Here is a 10,581-nt window from a genome sequence, read left to right as displayed (position 1 = left end):
ATACAAATTAAATGGCTCAAGTGTACAGATCTAAAGCAGCTTGCTATTCCGGTTAAATTAAAGAACAATGTGGCATCACTGAAACTAAGTTTGTAAGTCTAATAAAATTTAATAGTGAGCAACACACATACCACATGTACTGTATGCGTGTGTTGCTCACTATTATTTGTTATTAGACTTACAAACTTAGTTTCAGTGATGCCATATTGTTCTTTCATTTAGCCGGAATAGCAAGCTGCTTTCGATCTGTACACGTAAGTCATTTAATTTGTATATTACACAAGTGTTTCCGCGAACTGATAGTTTCTAGGTTAGAAAGGTGCAAAGGTGCAGAATCACTCCAGCATCCCACGATCACATGATTTACAGGGTAAATTATAAAAGAAAATTTTCTTCATGTAAGATAGACACATGACGCAAGGTATATACAGTTGATACGTAAAATTATTAATAAAGGAAAACGAAGTAAGGATAAAATGGAAATATACGCTAAAGGGTTACATTGCTGGATATTCGAGAGAAATGTTTCACTGATGAAAAACGAAAAATTAAAAACATATTAGAATTTTTAACATGAAAATAATCACCAATTTTCTCAGTACGATATAATTGTAACGAAGAAACAATATAATTTCGTTGTTCCTTGTTACTGGATCTCGTCGCGACAGTGCCGTTTGACAGTGGTCGCGATATCGCGCATTAATTAACGTAACGCAATATCCCGGTCAGCCTCCAGACAAGCCGACACCTTAGACCCGGCGCGATGCGATTATCTGTCTGCCAGGCGACACTCTATATCTTCGTTAGTGCCTGACAATGAGATGATATGAGAAACGTGCGCGGTGCGCTCCTTCGAGGAACCGCCGAAGACTTTTAGGCGTCTCGCATTAGATACGATGTATCTCGCTGGCGAAACGACTCATTGTATTTCCACGTGTGAAAACGTGGCTACCTTTCAGTTAAGTAAACGACTGCGACACGCCGAGGATAAACGTAATGTATATTAAGGAAGAAATGTAGACGGAGAAAGGCCTTTCTTCGTTTGCTGGAAAGTTGCCCGCGTTTAACCTGCAGAAATTTTTTTTCTCTCAAATAATTCCCTGACGATCCGATTTATTCTTCGAGCCAATTCACCCGCTGCTATCGCGTTGCACCTCGCGCCGCCAGTTCTCCATGTGCAAGTTTTCGGGACAGTTTCCGTTGCACTCGTCAATCATTATTTACACCTGTATAAAATCTTACGAATCGGTGGAACACCCTCCCATTTAAATGTCATAAAACCCGCCTTCGACTGTTCCAACAACGGAACAACCTGCTATGCAAACACCGTACACTCCCACTTGTACACGATCCGGCGATTCCTCCGCGACTTTACGCGCGCGCTAAACCGCGGAGCGCCATAAGAATCCCATAAAAAAATCGGGAAAGGTGTGAAGTTCACGATCGCTCGCGTCCCAACGATCACGGTAATAACGTTAATGCGCACCAGCGAGGGGAACGATCGGCAAACTGGTTCTTCGCCCGTGAATTTGCGCTCGGAACGTTGCGCTGAATGATACTGGCGTCGATCTGAATCCAATCTGGACCGGACGAGACCGCGTGGTAACGTCGTAAATGCATCGAGCATCCTATAACTGCAACGCGTTATGGTCCAGCGATCGCGCGGTTGTGAAGAGATTTCCCCCCCCCCCTCGCTTCCCTTACTTTCAGTTATCCAGACACCTTCAGGAAATCCACCGCGAGTGCTCATTATTAATTTCGTGTCTTGCGTAATGTGCGCAACTTTCGTTTCTCATACGTTTCGCACGGGTTCCCCGAGTGGCCCTGTTAGAGCTCGCGGTGTCAATTAAGCTAGGAAATCGCGCTCGATCGCGATATTGGCGCCGATAATAATGATGTTACCGATCTCGTCGTTGGCTCCGATCAAGCGCGTTGCCCGCGAGCGAGCGAGCGTGCGCGCTCCGAGAAGAAAGCAGACTTCGGTGGCTTTCGGTTTGATTTACGGCCGGTTAAAGAGCGCTCCGACACCGGTGAAAATCGGCTCCGATACAGGGAGTGGTCGCGCACAGCCGCCGTGTTAGATTAATTGGCGATTCGTTTCTAATTTATTTAACACAAGGAGTAGAATGGGCCGTAGAAAGAGAAGGATTAATTCCGCTCTAGGTGGGGAGGGGGTGCAGGGTGGAAAACTGGTAGCCGGATGTCTCCTACGCGGTCTCGATTTCTTCGGCTGTATCTTCTTTCCCCGGTAAAAGTTCATCGTAATGACGGCCGCATATTTCTCGAGAAATGACTCCCGGCCAGCTCCGCCGAGAACAATCTGATAACCACGTACGCCCGCACGTTCTTACGTAAGATTGAACCGCGTTAACGTAACGTCGGTGCGTCGATTTTCTCTTTCGGCAGGAAGAAGAGAAGCGGGAGATCAGTGCTTGATTATTGCTACATGTTGAATTGCAAGCGCGAACGGTTCATATATTTCAACCGGTTTTCCATTATCACATGTATACCTATATGCTTATATATAATTGTATAATAATTGTATCTAAAGCTGGAGGGGTTGGAAAGTTGGGGGAAAAAATGAATACAAGTATCCACTGTGGAAGATTCGTCTCGTCTCTTAAGAAGAACAAGAGACACTTTTGCACGAAAATCAAGATATGAGAGTCTTAAACTTTTATTCGGAAAGAACTGCAACTGGTTACGCAATGTATTTTCTGCAAGGGACATTTTATTCCGATGTCACGTTTTGCTAAACGTATAGCGTTTATTATAATGCGCCAAAAAATAGCTTCACTTTTAATCCAGATTGGATTAGATTAGAGCAATAGATTCAAGGCTAATGAGTCACTCGGAAAGCAACGTCCGAGGGTTTGCTGACAACGAAATGTCGTCGAATGAAGAGATTACTGCCAGTCGGGATTGACGCTTAATCGTGGCACGGCGATCACGCGCTGTAATACCATGTTAATGCCTACTAGACGACGGCGCGCGTTGCGATCGAGTTACGTCACGCGCACGTCGCGAAGAATTAATAAATCTTTGTTACTCGTAGTAGCGAGCACAATTTCGCGCATCAATTACTTTCCGGCTGTAGATAGTCGGCTTAATGCTGGCTCCTTCCTAAAAAAATTTCTTCTATCTTGACCGGACATTACAATTAATCACGTTCTACGATGAAGAGTAAGAAACGGTAATAAGATAATATCATTGCGTGTATTAATATTTGAAAGTAATTTGTGTGATTAAATTAAATCTGGTAATATAAAACTGATCATTTAGATCAAATTGTTATCGGTGCAGCAGATGCAGGCACTAAATGGGGACAAACGTACGGGAATGTTCGGGAGTTTCTTGCTTCGTTACGAGCTTTCTCTTGGCCACTATTTAATTCTTATCTTATTGAATTCTTATATCTGCTACAAAATAATTTTGCAACCGGTGCGTTGCGTGTCCCCGTAAAAACCAGTTCATGGGACAGATTATCATTTCGCGATCGCCAAGGACGTCGGAAATATCCTCGCGATAAGAGAAGACTGTGTCTCGCTACATCTATCATTCTCGACTAAAAGCGAGGAGCTTTCACCTATCTACGATAGCATACAGATGGATACGATAATACAATCCGATTTGCACATTTGCGACGCAATAATCTCGACAAAGTCTAAAATTCCTCTTAAACAGTGACGCCAAGAACTTGTTGAGACGCGTAGCGTCTTCCTAAAAATTGTCGCGATCTAAGTCGATCATCAGTGTACACAGTCCCTGAAATTTGTACCTGGGAGACACGATTACCATAATATCAAAGCGAGTTGTAGCAACTCACCGTTTCAGAATCACGTGATAATAACCGTGCTCCATATCGAGAGAGCAGGAACCCGTTGATGCAACCGTCGGCGCGTTAACACGGGCCTCCACCGAATCGTTTAACATTATAATGACCGGGCTCCTGAGAACAGTCGTAACAGGTAGGAACACGCGACTTGTTGCGAGAGAGCGGGCGGACCCCCCGTGGCCTCCGTTCGCCGCGCGGCGTATATACGATGTTATCTTCATCTCTAGCGAAGCTAGAAGAGCTAGTTCAGGTTGCGCGCGTAAACAATGGGTCGGCTGAGCGACTTTTGATCATTTGGACGGAATACACGCGCGTACGCCGCGTGCCGTGAAGAGCACGCGCGAGTAGCCGCGCGGCGAAGATACCGAGTTGCCGTTATTATCGCGAATATCTGTGGTATTCGGTCGTGAATGCCCGCATATACGCGTCGGAAACGTCGCCGGGAAGACGTACTGCGTACACCGTCGGGGAGGGCTCTCTTTCTCGGGTATCAGTCTTCTTTCTTTCGGGCTGCCGCTAAATAAACAGCCGACAATGGAGATATTACAGCGCGCGAGGCTGAAACGCCTGGCACGTACATACATCTCGCGAAAATCACACGTTTCCCGACACTTATTGGTAATATAGTTTCGTTATTGCATAATTGTTAAAATGTTAATTAACATTTAGTTAACATTTGAAAACTGCATCGCAAATTCATTTAAAATGTTTAAATTTCTTTGAAATTAAAATTAATTCCCTAGCGAAAAAAATTTCTATAGAAATTTGTAGATATTTTTATATCTTCGTTGAAACATTATTTTTTTGTAAATACATTTACGAAATAGTACCGCAAATTACAATGTTCTCAAAGCAAGAAATTATTGCAAGTAGTATTTCATGAAAATGTCCAATTTTGTAAAAGTTAGTACAAAACTTTACTAGTTAAAAAAATTTGAGAAACAAGAAAATCTTAAAAAATTAAAACATCTGCTTACTTGTAGAATATTACAAAGATTAAATTAACAATATTCCACTTCTAGCATTTTCATGTTGATTTTTGTAACACTTTTTAAATTTACGTAGAATTTCTTAGATTCTGGCAGTTATTTTTTATTTTTTTGTAAAATTTTGTAGAATTATTTCCGGCAGGGTTAACTGTCGAGCAGATTAAGAGTTCATTTTATATTTCATAACTGTTCATATTTTATATGTGATTGGCATTGTGTCATTTTAGTTGTTCGAAACGTGTGATATTGTGCATTCAGTGCAAGAATAGTTCATGGTGGCGCAAGCTGTCGGAAGAAACAGAAACTGCTTCTCAGCTGCCTGTTGAGACGATTGTAGCTACTGACGATATTTTAAATATTATTTCAGTGCAGAAACAATGAATTCGTGTATGTACCATCGTTTAAAATATTTTCCGTATAGTTTTATTAAATGAATAATTTATCAAAAACGAGCTGTTACACCTTTGTACACCTTGTAACTAAATCTCAGGGTTGGGGGAAAGTTACTTTATAAAAGTATCTAGTTACAGTTATGCCCATTCTACACCTAGGGATGATCCTACTTGTGGCTCATCCGATACTCCCTTCTATACCTAAAGCTAATCCTACTTGCAGCTTATCCGAGGGAGTAGTATAAAGTGTAAAAGGTTTACACTTTGCTTGGTTTCCAATCGTACCAAAGTACAACTACAGTGTACCCTTTTACACTTTTTACTACTCCCTCGGATAAGCTGCAAGTAGGATTAGCTTTAGGTATAGAAGGGAGTATCGGATGAGCCACAAGTAGGATCATCCCTAGGTGTAGAATGGGCATTACAGTTGTTTCGCTGTAAATGCAACTAGTTACAATTACAAGTTACCAATTCTGAAAAGTAACGTGTTACAGTTATAGTTACTCAAAAAATAATGAATCGTTACTTTGCAGGTATTTTCTTGCAATAAAAGTAAAAGTATCAAATCTTCATTCGAATTGTGAAAGCAGAGAGAAACCTGAGAGCGGCCATGTCGTAGGGTTTACTTGGGACCGATTTTCGCCACCAAAAGTCGATGTAAGAACTACGGAGACACATCTTATCGACATAGTCACTTTTTGGTGCGTGTCCGGGCTACATCCACTTTTCTGCTCTGACATTACAGTAATATCACAGTAATATTACATTTCCAATGGAATATTACAATAAAATACATCGGAAATGTTACTGTAATATTACTGTAATATATAATATCACAGTAATATGTGTGAATGATCTTGCGTACGGCGCCGTAAACACCTCGGCCGAAGACCGAGCGCGGCTTTCAAAAAAACGACGTAGCGTAGTAAACAATTCGGTCGCCGAACCGAGATTCCAAGAAATGACGTAGCGCCCGACCTCGGTCGAAAAACAATCTATTGAGCCGAATCAGTCCGCGCGGATCAGTCGAGCGGGACGGACCTTCCGTGTGTCTTCGCGATCATCTTTTACGAGAATCTTGATCATCTACGCAACGCGATCGTCTGGTACAAGACTTATTAACATTAGAGACGAATATCACGGGTCATTTAAGTGCAGGAGTGCCGCGAGGATATCGAGTGCGCGTTCGTATTTTTCGCGCGTATTTGCACACTTACTCAAGACACATCGCGCGAGCGAAATCGGAAGTGATTTTTGAACGCACCGTTGACTCGCGTAGTTCGCGCTGCCGCGGCCGCTGCGCGTCGAGATCAGAAGAGACGCGAGTCGCATTCTTCTAAGAGACGCGGCTCGTATTCTCGCGCACAATTGCGTCTCTCGCTCTCTCGTTCTCGTTGCAGTAAAGTCGATTAACACCGGGAGTGCCGTGTCGTGCGTTACTTCGGTAATTAGCGCGCGCGATCGTAAGTGGCTCCTCTTTCGCGAGTGTAGTGTTGTGCTGGTGTGAAATGAAGGAGTCTGAGAGGAGGTGGCGGCCCTGGGAGGCATCGGGCGACGGCGGAGCAACTCTCTGGTGAGTAGAATTAATATAAATTGCTCATCTTTTCGTGTGCGGCCGACAGTGTCAAAGTGTGAGCCTCGACACGGGCGGTAAAACGCGTCCTGTATGACACACTAACTTTCGAAATCGATACGCATTCAAAATGCATGTAGACCTGGCACAACCAGCTACTCCGATCTTCTCGCCCTATCACCGTTCGTTTCGTGCAGCTCTGACAGGTTCTCCGATCTCTCTATCTCGATGATGGACTACGGGTTACAAAATTGTTCCCGTTAGCAATCAGATTTACCAGCAGTGTCGAATAATGTACGGAAAACTGCTTCAAAGTCTTTAATCCGGACCGTAGCATTTTATTTAGTAAACTTTTATTGTTTCAATATAACGGTAACTCGTGGATAGTCAACCCTGTGGTAGTTTCAGAGTCTCTTTTTACTTTTGACTTGTTGATTTCATTGTTTAAAATTCCTTGTTATTAATTAATTTATCGATATTGTCGTGTTACGTGTTTAATAATGTGATTTACATGAATATTTTATACAAATATTCTACACGAACTTATGTTACAAATGTCAGGTGCAGATTAGAGTTTCAAATATAATCCGAATATTATAATACGGATTATTCTAATTTGTGACGATTCTGATGCCGATTCAGATTATTCAAATTCTTTGATTCAGTTTATTCAAAATCACATCACATATCAAATTCTAATTATTCAAAAACTCGGACACGATATCTTAGTGTTTCCATACGTTTCTCGTTATATTTATAAAATCTTAACCAAAATTATAAAAAATTTGATCAACTAACAATTACGATACAACAATTACTACAAGAAATTTGAGTTTTATACAATGCATGAAAATAGGCTGTACATTACACGTGATAGTTTTACATTTGTGAAATGAAAATAACGTCAAAAGTGATTTAGATTTGTAACATTACCAATATAAAAAATCTTATCGTAAATTCAAATCGTTTGATGCGCACAAAAGGGAATGGTCGTGTGAGCAATAAAAAAATTCAGAGCTGTTTAATATTATTTAATTCCAGAAAGCTCAATAAATATGCTCAAGGAACGTGCGCCGCGAATACCATTCGCCGCGGACTAAATTACAATATAATTCGACAATAAATAACATTGGTATAATCCGTAGCGAGTAAGTTCAAGGATCTTATACGTGCTCTAAGAGTAATCGCGTATATCTGGCAAAATCGCCAAGATTATTTTTATATAGTTAATTACTAGAGGAAGAGGACATAGCAACGTGTCGCGGTTACAAACGTAAAGGCTCGTTTTAGGAGACCCGTAGTTTACATCTGCCGAAGGGTGTATGTCGACGCATTCGCGAATATTGTTCCTCGCTTCGAACGAGTAGTAGTAAAAAAAAAATCTGTATCTCTACGCAATGACAAGAATTAATTTTCCGATCATTGTGACGTGCGCGATGTTAGTGTAATATCTATACTTTTTAAAATAATATAATATATACACGTAGTTGTATACATAAATGTTTCTATAAATACGAACGATTCTTTGTACATTAGAAAAATCCGCTATCCATATTACAGTATAAAAAATTTAAATAACAAAATAGTTGAAAATAAATAATGGTTTCGCCATCAATTCATCCTGCACTATTTATATATATGTATATTGTATATACACTTTTATTTTTTTTACTTTTGTAGAGCGACGTCTATCTTTTTGAGCTTTTACGAACCATACGTATTAAAAAATTATAGTTATACAATGAAGTAAGTCTTTATAAAATTGTTGGATAGTTGTGTGATGTTGAAATGAATATCAAATATACCGCTTTACAATGCACGCGAAGACCATATAATTACTATGTACAATATAGCAGTATATTGGAGGCATATTTTTCGCAACGCGGCCGAATATGCGCGAACAGTTACGAACTGGAATCAAAAATTAAAAATACTTTTCTATCGGAGTCTTTGACGCTCTGTGCGTTTCCGGTGAACGCTCTTAGTTGTACGGCTATTCAGTCATTAAAATTGAACAGCGGATGCTGAAAGTTAACCCTTTCCAGCTCTTTAAAAGATTCAAATATAATAACTACTTGCGTAATTTTTTCCCACCTCGTTACCTAATGAATGGCACGCCTGCTCCACATATAAATCACATGTTTAGAAAGCGACATGTGAATGCAGAGTTTTGCCAAATTTTTGGTAATTATCACTTTGAAAATAAGGAACATGTATATATTTGTGCATGCACTTTTAGTCATATATTTACATAAAAAATGCAGGAACATAAAAAGTAACTGTTCGAACTATCAATTAATAAGCCGGAAAGGGTCAAATATATATTTACGTGACTTTATTTACAACAAAATAGGATGTGCTATCTGTCGTCTGCCGACACTACTTTATACAAGAATGCTATTAAGTGGACCCTTAACGACAAACATATTCCGTATAAAAATCTTTCGCAAGAAATCCACTCGTGTATCAATAAATAATCGCATCTGTGATCGAGTATGCAGCCAGTCGGTGATTAGTCTTACGATATTGATTAAATTGTGATGTAAGTGTGCATGCGATGGCGACGCACGATCGACAAGCGCGTAGTCGCAGTCGCGAGGAGATGTTAACCCTCTCACTGTCCAGTGTCATTAATATGCTTTCCTCTATAACAGCTCACTTTTTTATTAAACCGTAATTTGCGATTTTTCAATTAAACTCTGAAAATAAAATGCAACAATAAATATAATCTACCATATCGGTTTCTGTATAAAAGCGAAAGCTTCGCTCAGAATTTCTTAATTTTGTTCGAAAACGTCTGAGTTTATGCTACACAAGGTGATAGGATAGTGAAAGGGTTAAGAAAAAAGAAAAAAGTTACCAGACTTTTCATGTGTAACAATTAAAAAAATGTCATGGTTACGCGAACACGTCGCCACTCGCAAAACACTGGCTTTATTCAAATGCGCTAGCTTTTTCTCGAAACATGATTCGACAAAAAAAAAGGAAAAAGGATAAAGAACGATATATACGATGCGTCCCTTCCATCTCGAGAGTCAGTCTTAAAGATGCATTGAGCAGAAGGTGACAGAACTGCTGGATGAAAGATGCACCGACGTCGATCGTCTCTTCCGCTTTCGTCGCGAAATCCGCATCTACGAGAAGCAGCTCTTCTCTTTTGTACCTTTTCTGGTTACTTGTCTGCGATGACGAATAATATCGGCCATCCATGTCTGCGACGGTCAGATGATGCGACTTAATTTCGCAATGGAAGTCAGTCTCAAAAATGGATCCAGTGAAATAATTTCGCCATCGATAGTTTGTTTCGAGTGATATACACTCGTCCCTCGATTTACGTGAAATATTCACCTGGTTAGTTTTAGATTGAGAATCGCATAAATGGAGTCTGCGCGGGGAGAATTTTCTCTCAACATTTACCCTGAAAATCGTGTAATCGCGGGACAACGTGGCATTTGTAACAACTTTATGAAATTTTACCATACATTTTACTGTAGTAAAATGTATACTAAAGCCAACGGCACACGATGCTATTTTTCTTGGATTGCTCGCGATAGCCAAGATTTAGTCTTATCTAAGACTCTGCAACTTCATTGGTTCTTGTGACCAACCCAGTAGGAAAAAATCGTGTGTTTATTAGTAAAATGTATACTAACAAGGGAACGGTCGGAAGTGTCCCTCACCGATTTGAATGAGCTCTGGATATGTTGTAGAGCATAAAAAAGTATTAGACCCGTATTTTCTTTTATCGGCTTATCTCGACGTTTAGGGGGTGAAACAGCCCCTCGAAAATAA

The sequence above is a fragment of the Vollenhovia emeryi genome, unplaced genomic scaffold (genome assembly GCF_000949405.1).
Source record: "Vollenhovia emeryi isolate VEMERY1.0 unplaced genomic scaffold, V.emery_V1.0 DF939125.1, whole genome shotgun sequence".
In the NCBI taxonomy this organism is placed as follows: Eukaryota; Metazoa; Arthropoda; class Insecta; order Hymenoptera; family Formicidae; genus Vollenhovia; species Vollenhovia emeryi.
This window is presented reverse-complemented; position numbering follows the sequence as displayed.